Source organism: Anser cygnoides, chromosome 13, assembly GCF_040182565.1.
Source record: "Anser cygnoides isolate HZ-2024a breed goose chromosome 13, Taihu_goose_T2T_genome, whole genome shotgun sequence".
In the NCBI taxonomy this organism is placed as follows: domain Eukaryota; kingdom Metazoa; phylum Chordata; class Aves; order Anseriformes; family Anatidae; genus Anser; species Anser cygnoides.
The window spans coordinates 16,330,182-16,347,435 of record NC_089885.1 but is presented as its reverse complement, the minus strand read 5'-3'; the positions used below and the strand labels follow the sequence as shown (position 1 = coordinate 16,347,435).

The following is a 17,254-nucleotide window of genomic DNA, read 5'->3' as shown; positions in this document are numbered from 1 at the left end:
GCAAAACTCATGGTAATTTGAACAGCTTCAGGATTAAGTTGTAGACATCAAACTCGTTTGCACTCTAGAAAAATGATTATTTTTTTTTAAATGAAAAAAGGTGTTCTTTACCAAGTAGCTATTTTGTGTCCTGGAGTTACACAGTAAATTAAAGTTTCTGCAACTTTGTATAACCAGCAGTAAAAACATGACCTATATTATCATATTCTCCATTCATCTGGGTTAGATAACTTGTTTTGACAAGCAAGGAAAATAGCACTCATTTTTCATTACCATTAGATGAAATATGAGCAAACAGACTGTCTAAGCAGGTAAATCTGCAATGAAATTTAAAAAAATAAATAAATTAAAAAATCCAATCTCAGCACAGCAAAAGTAGAAAATGTGCCAATCTTAAATCTATTTTACTATGCACTGTTTCTGCCTGTAAAATTCAATAGTAGTTTATTTTAAAAGTGTTGTTTCAACACAATATGGTATGATTATCAATACAATGATCACATAAATACGTATTTCAAAGAGAGAATGAGATAGGAAATGGAAGGATTCTCTTTTCTCTTTCCTGAACAAACCAGAGCATTGTAGAGAGTATTCAGCTGCCTGAGCTTGGTCTAATCAAAAATACTGAATTAACAAGGCATTATCTTACAATCTCCTTTATTGGAGATCTCTTTTATCTCCATTACATTCAGTATTTTTCATTCTGTCACTCAGGACAATCTTGAATATCCTAAGTTAAGAAATCTGAAACAGTTAAAAAGAGATAAACCAGGAACAATTAACAGCTGTGTTACCTTTACAGAATGAATAACTTCAAGCCAATAATATTACTAGCAAGTTAGTAAGTATATACAAACAATTCATAAGCAAAGGAATTAGAAGTTCAAAGATCCTTCTTCAGTAGAGAGGGAGCATAGACCTTGGTGAAAGTGTTGACAGACTGCACCAACAGCAGCTGCACTGCTAACTTTTTACAGGAAGCATACAGGAAAAAATGGCAGCAACAAATACCAGCTTACATTACTCTCTACCAAAAAAAAAACCTACCCAGATATAAGTGAACTATACCTTTAGCAGAGATGCTTGCATATAACATACTTCATCCTAACACCTAGAAATCTCTGCTCTTCCAGTCATGATTTCTAAGGCTTCTAAGGCTGATTTATCTTAACGACTATTCATTGAGGAACTGAGTATCAAGTCAGTCTCAACTTAGACAACACAAGGCAGTTAAAAAAACTACATGAAAGGAAAAAAATCAGGAGTCCTTGTGTGACATAAAATGATTCTCCACCTGTCCCCCTAATTTCTAAGATAGAAAATAGCTAAGGGAATACAGCTGACTTTCCTTTTATCCTCAACAGCAAAACACAGAAAGAAAAAAGAAAAGAAAAAAAGAAAAGAAAAAAAAAAAGCCATTTATTAGAGGCCACGGCAGCAGTATGCAGCACTAATAAGCAGTGACAGCTCCAAGCCAGCCTCAGGACCGAAGTGATCTATACAACAGCCTCAAATGTAGCAAGTTATATGATCACAAGTTTTACCACAAACCATAGGAATATTATTCTGCCACCCTTTAATTTGCATATTACAAATTTTTAACCAAATGGAAACAGAAGGGAGATAATCAACAGGAAAAGTACCTGGGAGACAAAGCAGTCTTTTTTGGTGGTGGTGGTTGTTTTTTGGTTTTGTTTTTCCCCCCAAGTTATTTGGGTGTTTTACACTTCTATATAAAGTATCTTACAAGATGTGAATAGAACTCACTCAAAGAACTAATAACAGAGAGTTGTCTCACCTTCAGTCACAAGTTTGAACCCAAACTGTGTCAGGTCTTCATCTTAGCTTTATAATAGTGAGTGATTTTACCCAGACAAATCTTTTTTCTCATAACAGCACTGGTTACAAATAACATGAATTACTCTTACTTGTTATCCCAGAAAAGATAAAAAGCTGAAAATATTGGACATCAAATAACCCTACAGGGAGAGGTTCTGCTCCTCCAGAGGAATGAGACAGCAGGCAGCCTTTGACACTACCTCTGTTGTTTGTCAGTGTTGGCAGCAAAGAATCTGGGTGTTCAGTGTTGTTATTACAGCAGCCTCTCAAAACTAAATTCAATTATTAATTGAGCAAGATGAAGATTAAAGTGTCTGAACAAGTTTAAATTAGTGAATTAAAGTTTCATGGATTGTTTTGTGGATTAACAGCTATTATTCGTATAATGCAATTGTGTATGTATTCAGCAGATAAAAATGATCAAGACTGTTGTGGTTTAACCCGGCCGGCAACCAAGCACCACACAGCCGTTCACTCACCTTCCCCCCTTCCTCTCTGGGATGGGGGAGAGAATCAGAAAAACTGAAGCCTGTGGGTTGAGGTAGAGACAGTTTAATAGGACAGACAAGAAAGGGTAATAATAATAATAGTACTACTACTAATGACGTGTACAAAACAAGCGATGCACAATGCAATTGCTCACCACCTGCTGACCGATGCCCAGCCTATCCCCGAGCAGCCGGTCCCCCACCCTGGCCAGCCACTCCATATTAATTGTTCAGCATGATGCCATATGGTATGGAATACCCCTTCGGGCAGTTTGGGTCAGCTGTCCTGGTTCTGTCCCCTCCCAGCTCCTGCTGCATGTCCAGCCTGCCCACTAGCAGGACGGAGCGAGAAATTAAAGTAAATTAAAACCTATTTTCAGTTTCTATAAATATCTCCAGGTGCTACCTTCAACTCAGAATTTACTGCTCTTGCCTCAATTCGTTAAATTAAAAAAAAATGCCATATGAAATATTATTAGTTCATATTTACAATTCATAAGTAATATGCTATACTCCTACTTTACTTTTATTCTTCTGTTCATTTTTGTCTGTTTTTCTATACAGCACCGGACAGGAAAAAAATTCTTTATTTTATTTATGCACAATAGTTCTGTTGCTTTCCACTATGGTTCACAAAAACACTGTGTAGTACTTTCAATTACACAGTCTATAAAACCTCCTGCTTGCTTCGGATATATAAGGCTGGACTTGGGAACTCCAAAAACTAACAGTAAATGACAACTGGTAGCAGTTTACAGTTCCTGTGAGAGGATACTGGCACACAAGGAAATGAGCCAAGTTCCTTAGGTTTAGCTATCATTATCTGCAGTCTACATCAGCAGCATAATAGAGACTAGAAAATAAGATCTGTTCCGTGGTCACTCCCTCACTGCCCTCACCAATGCCATCTGAAAAGAATCTACTGAATCATCAAGGATGAAAAATATGAATGGCTAAAAACAAGGTACACATTTTCATACCTACTGTTTCACGCTGTCACAGTATTTTTGTTTCTCTTAAACTACACACAAGATGACATCCCATTGCATTCACAAAATTGGTCCCAGGGCAGCCATGATGGAACTGCCTTGTGAAGTTAACCCTGAGGAACTTTCTGAGATTTTAGTAGTAAAAACTAAGTAGTCTAAATATTCAACAGTATTACCAACCTTTCTTTAAAACAAAGGAAGTAAAAGCAGAGTGGAATAAGAAACTCAGAAGCTCTCTTGGAAAGACCTACAGCACCCTGAGTATGATACTTCACAGGTCTCCCACATAATACAAGTTCCCTCACTGTGAACATACACGCAAGACATCTAATACCTGCACTGCACACTGAAGTTTCTCTCTTCAGGAGAAGGGGGGGACAGGTAACAGAATTTATCAAAGTATCAATTACTGTAAAGTCCTGGAAGTGACATCTATCAGAATATCCCAGAAATAACATCAGGCCTTCCGGGTACTTGGAACAATTTGATACTTGTTGAAATGATGACTGACGGTTCCCAGGCTGTGTGTAGTTATCTGATATTCTTTTATGGAAATTGGGGTTTTCTCGAAGTTGCCTTCTACAGCACATCAATGGAGCTCAACTTCTAATTTCAGTTATTTTTCTAACCTTTATCTCCAGTGACACTGTTGCTCATATTACAAGATGTGCATGTCTCACCTCTTACATATCTATGTGGAGTGGAATAAATCACAGATATTGATTACTGTAATAATGTTTTCATTTTCCTCGATACATTTTAGTTTACAATAATACACTGTAATGGATTCCAATATGACTGACTGTCATCCAAAAATAGGTAACAGTAAGTGAATTCACATAATTCACGTAAAAGCCTCTGGTCATCAGAATACTATGACTGCAACAGATTTCTGTGATTTATTTTCAAGGACATTTTTGTTGAAACAGAAGATGCCTGAATTGGATTTTTAAATTAGTCTCAGCCTATAAACAGCAGCTTCTCAGGTATATACAATTAGGAAAAAACTTCCTGGCAACAAAACATAAGTGGCTGTGAATCTTTGCGAGAACATGATTCTAAGTTTTGTGGTGGAGTTGCACACCAGGAAAAACAAAAAAAAAAACCTCCTATCAAAAGTAAACTGAGTTAAACTAAAAGAAAGCTCAGCTTGGAGCAGACCTCAAGAGGCCTCTAGTCCAACTTCCTGCCCAAAATTGACCCTCAGTTCACACTTGTTTGCTCAGAGCATTGTCCTGTTACTTACTCAAATCACCCAATGGTAGCAAGTCCACAGTCTCTGTAGGCAACTTGTTCCAGTGCTTAACCAGCCTCAGAATGCTGAATTTTTGATGCGGAAGACTAAATATCAGCCAGCATATACAATTTTGATTGCTGATGTGAAACAATCACCAAGTCTTATCCTATGAAATATGACGTCATGACATGAAGGAGCTCTGAGGCAGTTTATTCAGGACTGTCTTGCTAGTATTTTTTTTCCATAATTTGATGCCAAAATACTGATTATAGCTGAATATAGTTGGGTTGGGTAAAATGATTTACTGGAGGAAAAAAGTCACACTTCTCGTTTTTAAGAATTTTTTAGTACTCTTACGCTTACTGCAATGGGAAAACATACTTTCAAAAACAAGAGTTGTAACAATGATATTGTTCTCATTAAAGTAAATGAAAAGAAATAATGATGCTCTGTATCTCAAATGCATCTTTCTGAGCAAAGCAGACTTTGCTAATTCACAGTTTGAAAAATTACAGTTTCACTTCCACAAACAAAATTACTTGATGGAAACTGAATTGAATTAATTTTAAACTTCTTTGAAAATCAGCAAACAACCTTCAATGTAGCAGACTGAAATAAGAACAACACAGTGCATACATTGCAAACAACATGCCAATTAATGTGGTGTATAGTCTCTAATGAAATATATTTCCAATTTTCAAAGTTGAAAGACCTTCAATAACAGTAATTAAAGATGCTGTAGTGCTTTAAACCCTAAACATGCTGGGGATGGAAAAAAAATTAAACAATTTCCACTGGATTAGCATACAGCTGATGTTGCAAAAATGTACTGGGACAGTACCAGAAGAGATCACATAGACACATTTACAGACAACTCTGGAAAAATCTGACTGCCAAACTACATCTGGGACTTGTTTCCACAGTTCATTGGTTGGAACTGGACAAAATCATATCAGGGAGTGTCCTACCAGTCTGCCACCACAAAGATTTGGTCTCAGTACTTAGGCACATATGAGTTCACTATATATTCAGCCCTTATTTGTAATGTACCTGTTTTGTCCTCAGTTGTCTTTGTATAAGTGAAAATATGCTTTCTGAATCCTTACCCATGTTTAATTGGATAAATGAAGTGATAGATATTAAATAACATCCTCAGTGGCACAACTAAATTTGATTTAAATCAGTAAAAGAAGACAGTAGGGCAGATCACCAATCACCATTAGCTCAAGTCTTCTCTTTTAATAGAATAAGCAGCCTCTAAATTGAGAAAAATTACAGTGGAAATAAAATGTGGTAATTGAGTTCATGATGTAATCTTCTTCAATGCACCAAGTTCAATGGATTCAAAGACAGAATACACTGAGGCATGTTTAACTTTACTTCTATACTCATTTTCTTTCAAAACACAGTTAAAAAGCCACACAGAAAAGAACAATTGTTTTATCATGTTTTATCTGCTGAACTGCTGAAGGATTAATTAGAAGTAAGAAAAAAATATTAATAAGTTTACCTGTAATTTGCATTACTGTTGTATTAATGCCCAAAACCTGGCCCTAGTTTAGTATTTATTTCATCACCAAGCAGACCACAAATGCTCATTCACCCTCCCCTTTTATTTTTATCTGTACAGAGCTATAAAAGTATCTAGTACTCGAACCTGAACTTTGATGCTACATAGATCAAATATCTTTAAAATAAGTTAACATTATAGAACTTCTCCAATTTTGTTTCATATAAGAAGCTTTGCTCATGTTCAGCTTTGAATGCATCTCTACTTCCTCCTCCATTCTCCTCAACCTCACAATCACAATCCATTTTTTCCTCTTATTCCCCATTCCTACTGATTACCCCTACCCTCTGAATCAGAAATTAATCTGTATCACCTTCATCATCCCACCAATTTATATTTCCCAGTCCCACAGGTTTGGGACTGCTACTATGCTCAATATAAAGTAAGTTTTTGAACTTCCTCTATATTGGTGGTTATCCAAATTATGTTCCAGTTTATATCACATACTTTTATATAAGCAGAGTCATCACCTGCCACTACTGTCATGAGGAATTGGAAATACAGTAAAGCTGTAGGGTAATTCCTAATATATAATCCATTGGGTTTCCACTTATATGGAGTATTCTGAACTAACATATCACACTGTCTTCTGTTCTTCTATCCACACCATGCAGTTACCGTCTAGTAACATCTCTGCTGTATATGTGTAAGGAAAAGAACTTCTTACCTACACTCAGTCGTTTTAAGAGTTTACCGATATGATCAGGTTGTCCTCATCTGGAGGAGTCCTCAGGCTGGAGTCTTCATCTGCTTTGCCAGAGGTATCTGGTAGTAAAGTAAAATATACAACTTGCACATGCAGAAATCATAATAGAACTTGAAAGAGAGGCAACAACTCTTTATAAAAGAATTGAATTCATTTTAAAACCTGCAACTTAACAGGAGAAAACTCAAAAGAGAAATGAAATTAAAAATTAACAGGAGAAAATTGTTAGCATTTATCATTAACAAGATTGTTATCCAAGATGAATGTGAATAACAATTTCCACAAGCAGATCTGGAAGCCAAGGAATGAAAAGGTATGTGAAAGAAAGCTGAATACAATGAGGCAGAATAAAAGGCCCTATCTATCAAAGTACAAACACTCTGAAAGTCACCTTTCTTTGAGTTAGATTTTTTTACAATAGACCAGACTCTGCCGCTATGGCAGTTAGCATGGGTCAGGCCTAGTCAGCACAGCTGCTAGCTTTAGACCAAATTTCAACAAAACTTTTGTCATATTTCATCTACGAAAACAAATCTCTTCTTCCAAAGAGCCAAAGGGAAACTGAATAGTTTTTCCATGCTCAAAGAAATAAGCCACAGTTATGTAAACCATCTACTGATCAAGAAATGCAAACACATCCAGAAGTGTCCTTAGCAGACTAGACAGCACCACCAAATGGAAGGGGGAGGTCACATAATTTGTGAAATTGCATATATCCATAGTTGAAGCATTCAGGTATACGAATGCATTTTAATTTCCACACTGCCATTTGGTCTCAAACTGCAATAGACACAGCCCTACTGTAAGATACCTCAGAAATATTTTATCAACCCTATAATGGAAAAAAACATGCATTTACAAGGATTATTCACATCTACCTAGATATGAAAATTAATATTCTATATATTTTAATAGTAAAATTAAAACAAAGTATTATAGTAAATATTTCAAATATTTTCTAGCACTAACAGATTTCTGAGTAGATATTTTTGAAGGAAATAAATCCATGTAGTTTTTTTTTTTTTTTCTTCATAAGAATGTCCTGCTTACTTCTACAGCTGTATCCACATTTTATGATTACTAGAGTGGTAGGGTTTTTTTCAGAGCTCTGCAGCATTTCATTATTGACTACTACTCTTTCTATCTTTTCAAGGTTTTATTGTTCCATCTGGCATTTTAATTACAGACCTAATAGCAATTTTACATACTTGCTGAAAAGGAAAAAAATTACTTGAAATAGTAAGCTGCCTTCCCCTTGAATTTACTTAATGACTTCATTAAAACAATTCATTTTGCAAAAGAAGTCCAGTATAAAGCATTTTTCCTTTGTATTATACAAATATATCTAACTATATGTTGTACAACATTAAAGCAAATAAATTAAATGAAGGATAACATTTAAGAACTCATCATTTTCAGTTCCAGAGGGAATCAGTGACAAAAGAAAATGAAGTTGAGTTTCAATAAATCATAAGAAACTTAGCCAAGAATAATAATGTAACCAACTACATGAAGCTAAGTGTTTCTGGGGACAAACACATTATGTACCTACCTTCCATCAATCTGATATCAGATCTGTAAGGAATATACTGACTGGATGTTGTATACATACCAAGCACAACAGAGTATGAAATGGTAAGGGAAACCACCAAGAAACCATTTGTACACTCATTTGTACACTTCATTTCCCTAGATACAGCCTACTACTCATGGATTTACAGACAAAACATAGTTTACTTTCAAAGTCTCATGTCTGAAAAACTTGTAATCATGCATGTTACATGCATACATGTCACTGAAATTTAATCTGAACAGGTCAGAACTCCAGAAGAAAAGAAAAGAAAAATATCTCCACTGTCTAAGATGTTTTCCTTGTAATGAATTAGCACAAAGCTTCTCAAAATCCTAGCTTTTGGTTACCAAACCCATCAGATAGCCACACAAGACTAAATTCACCTCCATCACCAGTATACATACACACATACACAATTCTTCAAAATAGGCAACACTCAACATGCCTTGCTGTGGGTAAAGAAAAATACATCAACATTCTCTAAAATCCAACCATTTGTTTATAACTTTCTGCTTGAGACACTGACATACCTCATGTTGTGTTGCTTCAGTTGTATCATGTACTGCCACATCCTGTACAACTTGACAAGTGTAATTTGACAAAGCGTAAGATATAATATGTCACACAGGAAATTTAAAATCATGGAAGAAAAAAAAAACATTTCCTCTCCCCTCCTCCCCTTTTCCCCCTCGAAAAACCTTCAGTCAGGTATTCTAAAATATGACCAAATACAGCTCCACAGTGTGTAATTATTATTTTTTCACCCAATAAGGATATGAAAATTTTAACTTTGTAAACAGCAAGTAAATCTCTCTCAAAATTTTACTTTGGCAAACTCTATTCATCAATTTAAAAGTTACATATTTTCTCTACAAAATGTGCACTCCTCTTTAGAATGTGAAATGATTTCCTACTTGACTTTTAAATTTTATTCCTCCATGAGCAAAGCCAAATTTAGAAACATGTACGATTAACACACTGCCCAGTGTTGCTAAAAGACTTGCATGCTACAACTAATGCCACAAGCCATATTTTTTTTTTTCCTCGTAAAATGCTACAACCACTCCTATATGTTAAATTAAGTATTGCAGTTTTTATATAACCAGTAGAAAAGAACAGATGATGATAGGAAATCAAAAAGCATTAGGTTTAGTGAATTTTCTACACTGACTAAGCAGACTCATCAGTTCAAAGACAGAAGGAGAAAGGAGACAAGGAGTTCAATTCTCCTTAAATGTAAGTTACTGACAAAACTGCGATGCTCATGGCAGCAAAGCTGAACACAACACGACCCTCTGAAGTAATAAATCCTCTGTACAGTGAATCTAATGGGCAGTATGTGCTTTCTTTCAGGCAAACTGTCAAAATTAAAATGAAAGATATGCAAAAAGGGATATATTCATCTTACAGAACTATTTAGAAAATAAAACTGAGTGATCTGGTATGCTTCCTATCTGCAGACTGTCAGTTTTTAAAACTGGAAAAAACATGCGACCTAACTTTCTTATTATTATCACAAATTCTATTAAAGATGAAGTGGAATAAGATAAACTCTGAGAAATATTTTTTATTCTCTAACAATAATTATTTTAAAGTTTAAGTAAACTGCAGGAGTAGCTTGCTATTCTGTGCTATGTCAGTCATTTCATGTTACATTACTAAAATATATTCTGTGAAACGAAAAGGTCTCCCAATTAGCGTCTTGTCCAGAATAGAATAGAATGTCCAGTCCTTCTATTCAATCATACTGACAGAAACCTTAATTATTCATAAGAAAGATCAATTAAACTATGAAAATCCCAAATCAAACATCAGACAGAGTCTGGGAATACTTCCTAAAGCCACCTGTCCTTAAGATAGATATAGGAAAACACAGTAGCACATGCCTTCACACACAGCAAGTTGTCACTGCATGCAGCAGAAACCTGCATACCTTCACATGGACTGCACTGTCAGCACAGCCTAAACACAGTTTCATTACAGCATCCTGAAAAATGCGCTGCAGGCAGTTATACCTGTGGCATGAATGTTTAATAAAACAAAGTCAAGTTTGGTCCATACAGACCACTGGGGTGCTTCACAGCAGTTCACTCCATTGTGGTTAGCATTTTGTGCTTTGTAACAATGAATCTTCACTCAGACTTCGCATATTATGGTGCTAGATGAGCATTACATCTAAAATCCCTAAGTAAACTCTCTTCCCTGAGATAAGAGTGCTAGTCTGACACAAGGAAGGAACCACCTAACCCAACAGTCTAACATCAGCCACACTTTTCCTGTCCCCTTAGGTATAATATACAGTCATTTTAATTTGTTAAGAATTTCTGTGGGTGGGTAGGTAGGTCAAAACCAACATTATATGTTCCTGATAACATAGCCTAACATAAAAAGAGGAGCTAATTTCAGATATCTAAGTTAGCTATAAATCCAAAAAGACATCTCTCTTCAATCACCTCCTCAAGTATGTAAGGTGTCTAGACAAACACCTAGGACACTAAGGTTTCCAAGAAGTACATGAAGAAGTAAAATTATGGGGGAAAAATATTGAATTATATTACAGTCATCAAACAATCCTTAAACATAAACAAGTGAATTCATATGTAGCACTGTTTTGCTCAGTCAACACCTAGCAAAATAAATTCATAAATATAACACTGAAAAATATCATTTTCTGATATGCCACAGCTGTAAACCGATTTACTGACCAGCAGCCTAACAACAGCCTTTTAAATTAGAATGTCAAGTGTTTAATTTAGATATAACCAGATGCTTAATATACAGGATTTGTAATGTACAGTTAATTAATGACTCACAAGTGAAGTTTCTTTGTTTAGGTTACTTGGGCTCTCAACTAAGCAAGAGATTTGAATTACTTGACTGATTCTCATATTTAGTTCCCTGAATATGAACAACTACCTAAAAACATTACCTGAAACTCTGAGAATAAAAGCAGGGGTGTAGGAAGAAAGTAATAATCCTTTGACAGTAACCTTCTGTAGTCTCCTAGCAGTTGAAAAACATTTTTAGTCATATGTATTATTAGTAAATAAAACGAAACGAAACCAAAAGTACTTGTGATCATAACCTCGAAATGGAGACTAGAACAGTAGGCCACCTTGAGCGCACCACCTTCTTTAAAAGCAATTCACTGAGAATACTTACCAGGAGTAGTAGCACTTACTATAGTGACACATTAAGTCATTACCTTCTTTTTGTCTTTCTAAAGGTGCTTTTTTTTTTTTTTTTTTACATCTTTCATCTACAAAGGAATATTTCTTTTTCTCCAGCTGCTTGATAAAACAAAACAAACAAAAAAAAATGCAGCACTAGAAGATGTGCTGTGTGATGCCCAGCAAAACTACTGTCCCACCAAGCACATTTCCACAGAGATTACAGGCCAAAAAAAAGCATTTTTAGCAAGTAGATCTGTCATTAAATTGTTTTGTGAGTAGAACTGTTGGCATTGGAACAAAAACAACACTGATGTAGCAAAACCAAATGTGGTAAAAGCACCAAAATGTCAGTTATAGTAAACAGTATTATGGCAATCTTATAAGTGCATCCTGTATTTCTATAAACAGTTAATTAAAACTATTTTGTTTTCTAAATTAAGCTATCACATAACTTACAGCCTACAATACAATTGCTGTGGAATCTGGCAGCCTCAACCCTGAACTTTAATTTTAATTTTAATTTAATTTAATTTTTCATGAAGGTACTTAGTTCTCTACATGATTTTGCTTCAGGGTAAAAAGTTTTCTAAAGAATAATTGAATAATCGAGATACAAATTCTAGATTTAAAGTCTCTACGTTAAAAGTTTGGGAATAGAAAATGGCAGATGTTATTTCTGGAAAGCTGAGGCAATACATACTAATTTAAGAAGGCACGTAACAATAGGCATACATTTTCAAGAAAAAAAACCCTCGAGTCTTTAGAAACAACAAAAATCTGATTTCTGAGCAGTCAAGAGCAAACCTGAGAGGAACATTAAGTACAAGTGGTACACGGACTGCTCTCTACATAAACTATTCAGTAATATTACACATTTGTGTCTATCAAGACTTATTTTTACTGATTACCCATACAGTTTTCTCTTTTGTTGAGTGGGTTTTATTAGCCTTATTTCAAATAGGCCAGTTGATAAATTTAGTTATAATTTATCCACCAGATGGCACCACAAGATTTCATAATCAGTTAGACTCTCAGAAAGCAGGAGAGATAAAGCACTATTATAAAATAAGACATGCAAACATGTAAAGCTTCAAATGGTGCTGTGCTGTTTTATCTATTTAGGAATATCTCTTTGCACCTATCTCCATCCATTAAGTACCTTTCTGTAATATAATTACTTTCAGGGACATAACAGAAATCTTCCAAAAACTAAATGACCCAATAAAATAAATCCTGCATATTCAGAAGTCAACGACACATCAAGACTGACTTCACCCCTCTCCTGTCTTAAATGTTACTCAGTGCCATCCTCATGTCTTTCAAAGTGAAACTATTATGCTCTTATTATAAGAAAAACAGTCCATCGATTTATAACAGCTCATTACCAGCATTTAATAATCTTACCTTCGAGCATTTTTAGCTAAAAATAAAAAAGTGAACAGCCTTATTAAGGGAAAAGCTTAGAAACAGAATAGAACACGTGAAGCCTACATATGCATTCAGACTGCTTTTATTTTACCTTACACACCAAACAAGTCGGATGAACTTTTAGGATTGTGAAGAAAAACTATTTATTTTCTCTCTCAAGTTCCAAGGACCCCAGTAGCTTTCTCCAGCCCGTTTGCTTAGTTTATCTGCACTTTTCCTGAACAAGCATGTTCTCAGTGAACCTATGCCAAATGCCCATGCTGTTTATTGACTCTTGCTTGGCCTATTTTCCAAGTCTTGCTTCAACTTGAACTGTTCCTTCCCACACCAACCAAGAACATTTTGATTCAGTTGATTACAGTTTCATTATTTGATACTTCAGCTTTTGGTAGCTCTCAGAGGTGTCCAGGGGACTGAACTGAAATGTAATTCCTCACAAATTCATTACATTACATCTTGTATGCAGAAAGTACTTGAAGTTACAAAGAATGTTACAAAGAAATATTCATTATTGAACACCATCATAGCTGGTTTCATCAAGGTAAGAACACTAGGATATATACATATATATATAAGGCACTAAACCGCTTTTTGATTGACATTATTTAAGAAAAATAAGTTTTTGTGTCACATTGGTGGCATTTACTCCCAAATTCCCCTTCTCCTGAATTTACCATCTTAAGTCAGTTGTAACACTCACACAAGCGAATATATCTAGAACACAGTCATTTAATTTCACATCTGTAAGCCCTCCTGCAAAGGACAGCATCTCTTAGAGATTACCCATGACTATAATGCCAGCAGTTAGTGAAGCATTCTATCATCACCCTTCCCTGTGAGTTTTAAGGTTGATATTCAGCTCTCTGAATCCAACTATATCAGTCTCACCAACTCTTGTCCAACTCTTTGGCAGTGGTTGAGAGACTTCCGTCTGCTGCAGAATGGTCACAACTGGTGCAATAAATGCCGAGGGATATTTGTGTATCTTGTGTACCTGCAAGATCTCTCTTCTGTTACCTTTACCATAGGCCCTTCACCCTTTGTATACCTCCTCCAAAGATACTTGGAGTTCATTGATATAATTGTTATTCTTTAACAGGCAACAGAAACAGTCTTTCAACTGATCATCCTCAGTGAAACAGCACAGAGAAGCAGTTTACTTGTACTTGAGTCTGGTTGATGAACTGCAACAACCTGGTACTGCATGAAAATAACCCATAGCAATGACTGCAGATAAATTTTGTTGGCTTGATTTTTCTTTTCTTTTCTTCCCCATCCCATCCCCCCCCACCCCCGTTTTTTTTTTTTTTCTTTTTTTTCTTTTTTCTGGGCTGAAGTGAGGAACTATTTCATTCTGTTTGACATTTTTTGAACTAATGTGTTCTTACAAATGAGTGGCCCATGGCAGCTGCCTGCCGACATGAGTCTTCAGTGATTTACAGCACACATACCATATAAAGACAAGCACACACACACAGAAGTGCAAAAAACTGAAGTGGCAAAGCCTGTTACAAAGGGAAAAAAAAGTGTGAAAAACTGAAATGACATAGTCTATGTTAACAGCTTGTCTCATGATCACAAACTAGAATAGCTGTTAGCAGCTGGCGATTTAAAGAAAGAGGTAATATGAAAAGACTTACATATGATATCCTCATTTTTTCTTTTGTTCACTGGTAGTGTTATGAGCAGTTGAGGATTGTTGACATAGTATTTACAGATAGCCAGATATAAAGTTTGGACAGATTCAACTCATCATCAAGAGATGATTTCCAGCAAATATTCACAATGCCTGAAAAACAAAGCAAAACAAACAAGTCCATACAGAAGTACCAACTTCATCATTCTGAAAGTAAAAAAGACAGAAATGAAAACCAAAAAACATTTGCAGTAAAGCTGCTTAAAAGAGAAAGGACAACGATAAACTGAGCATGAGAAGCAAAGTTTTTTGTTTGTTGTTTTTGAGCGAAATGAGAAAACATCGAGACCATTTATCAGCATTATACCGTAACTTAACAAGGAAACATATCCAGAATCAAAAGAGTAAATAACATCAGCATATCTGTTATGTTTTCCATTTTCTTATGTGCATGTTTTCGTCCTTAAAATATTTACATTCAGACTGAACCAAATGAAAATATTTTTTATGTGAGGACAGATCATTCTATGCGTATTTTGTACAAGGAAATCTAATGCATCAACCACCTCTATATTTCTTTATCTCTTTCTTAAATTAAAGTGGGCATTTAGCCTGCTCATGTAATGTGAAAAAAATAAGCACAAAACTCACAATTATAGAGTTCAGTACATGGCACAAAGAAGTACGCAGCAAAAGCATTATTCGCTAATGAATAAACATGTGCAGCTGACAACAGATATGTAAAAATCTGAGTTAACAATTGATAGCTAATTATTTGTCACAAATCACTGAAAATCACATAATTTTCACTCCCCTTAGTCAGAATTTCAAAATCAATGCACTTTAAAAGCCTTGTATTATATCTGTTTTGTTGTTGCTTTTAAATAAGTGTCAAAATGAAGTTGTTTTTGTTTTTTAAAGTATTACATTTAGAAAATATCTGACAGCCCAAGAAATTCATTGATGTTGTTAACTTCAATCATTAAATAAATCATCTGCTATTGGAAAAATGAAACAATTATGCAGAAATCACTATATTCATGAATGTGTTGTGACTTTAAAATGCACTATAATATCAAGAACAGTAGGTTACAATAATAAGTCTTCCCAGAAGTATTAGTATAGTTATACACAGTGCTGCACTATTTCAAAAATGAACACAGCAATTGCATAGAATCCACTATAATAATGAACATAGCACACACAAAATCAAATGAAATTAAAACTTCACTCTAGAGGGGTTTAGTATTCAGTGACTAGAAACTTTCAACAGAGCTCTGCTGTTGAGAACAATTTATGTCCTTTTTCTATTAGACACTTTTTAAGACTGAAAGGTTAAAATGGTCTTACTCCAACTATCCCAATTTCTCTTCTGTTATTATGAAGATTTTAACAGAACTAGTTTAAAAGCAGTAGAACAACAAAGATTTCATAGAATCACAGAATTGTAGGAGTTGGGAGGGACCTCGAGAGATCATCAGGTCCAGCCTTGTAGAGTCCACATTTTTTACTCTTTTTCAGAAAACATCATTGCTTCTGGGATGTTTTTGAATTTCAATGTTAGCTGCACTGAGTTTCTACCCCAAGAGGAAGGAACGAAAGTGACAGAATGCACACAAGATGCACTGAAATACATCTGCTCCAACACTGAAGCAATTGGCACTCAGCCATGTTTTAAACAGAGGAGAAAAGCAACATTTCTTCTTGTGGTATTTTACTCAGTTTACTTAATTTAGTAGTTGCTACAGCATCATCACCCAGAGATGCAATGAACATGAGGTAAAGGTTTAAGCAGTTTGCTTCACCTTTACTACACTTTCTTTACTATTGAAGAAATGTAGAAAATCTTCTCATAGGTTTGATTCAGAAAGCAAGCAAAGCTGTTTCTCTTAACTCTTTGCTGACTCCAGAACACAGCACTAACATAAGAAGGTAAACACACCCCAATAAAACTGTAAAGAACAATTTTATCTTTCCTATCAGACTAACATCTTTAAAAGAAAGCACTGTGGGCCTATGGCTCCATTTAAAAGAGACAGAGTTCTGTCAAGAATTTGGAATATACTATGTATTAGTTCTGTTTTTCCACAAGTAAATGTAGTTGAATTTTTGTTCATACCAGAACAAACACAACTCCCTTCAAAATAGTAAAGTTTACCTCTAGGATCTAAAAACATACGTAATACTTGAATTACCTTTCTACAGTTCTTTCAACATGTTTAGATCTACGAGAAAAAAAAAAGGCAAATACAGAAGGCTTGTGGAACAGATGCATTGTATTCTATCAGCTGCATGAAATAGCACAGCCAAGTCTGACCCTTGTGATTTCTCTGTTTCTCTTGAAGCCCAGTATCAGAAGATTGGATGAAAAACATATATACAAGAATAGCTTCAGCTCTTATGTTCACAAATTTAAAAAGTCTGGAAGCATTACATGAAGATAAATTAAGGATTTAAAAAACTAGAAAGTGAATAATGTGATCCCAAAATGTAATATCCTTTCAAAATTTCTATGTAGTGTACAATCTTGTGATCTTCATTTCTGACTTCATTTTCAAGGACTGGTCTTGAAGATTTAATTAAAGCTATGATGTTCACCCTGACTTTGGGGGACA

General features: G+C 35.1%; 1 long non-coding RNA gene across 2 annotated transcripts in view; it reads right to left on the bottom strand.

Moving 5' to 3' along the window:
• Positions 1-6,575: 6,575 nt before the first annotated feature.
• The window catches only part of LOC106037415 (uncharacterized), a 165,259-nt gene continuing 154,580 nt past the window's right edge, over positions 6,576-17,254 (bottom strand). For both annotated transcript variants that reach the window (XR_007168919.2, XR_007168914.2), the window contains exons 6-7: positions 14,644-14,792; positions 6,576-6,888 (exon numbers count right to left, since the gene is read on the bottom strand). This is a non-coding gene — a long non-coding RNA (uncharacterized lncRNA). The remainder of the gene's footprint in view (positions 6,889-14,643; positions 14,793-17,254) is intronic.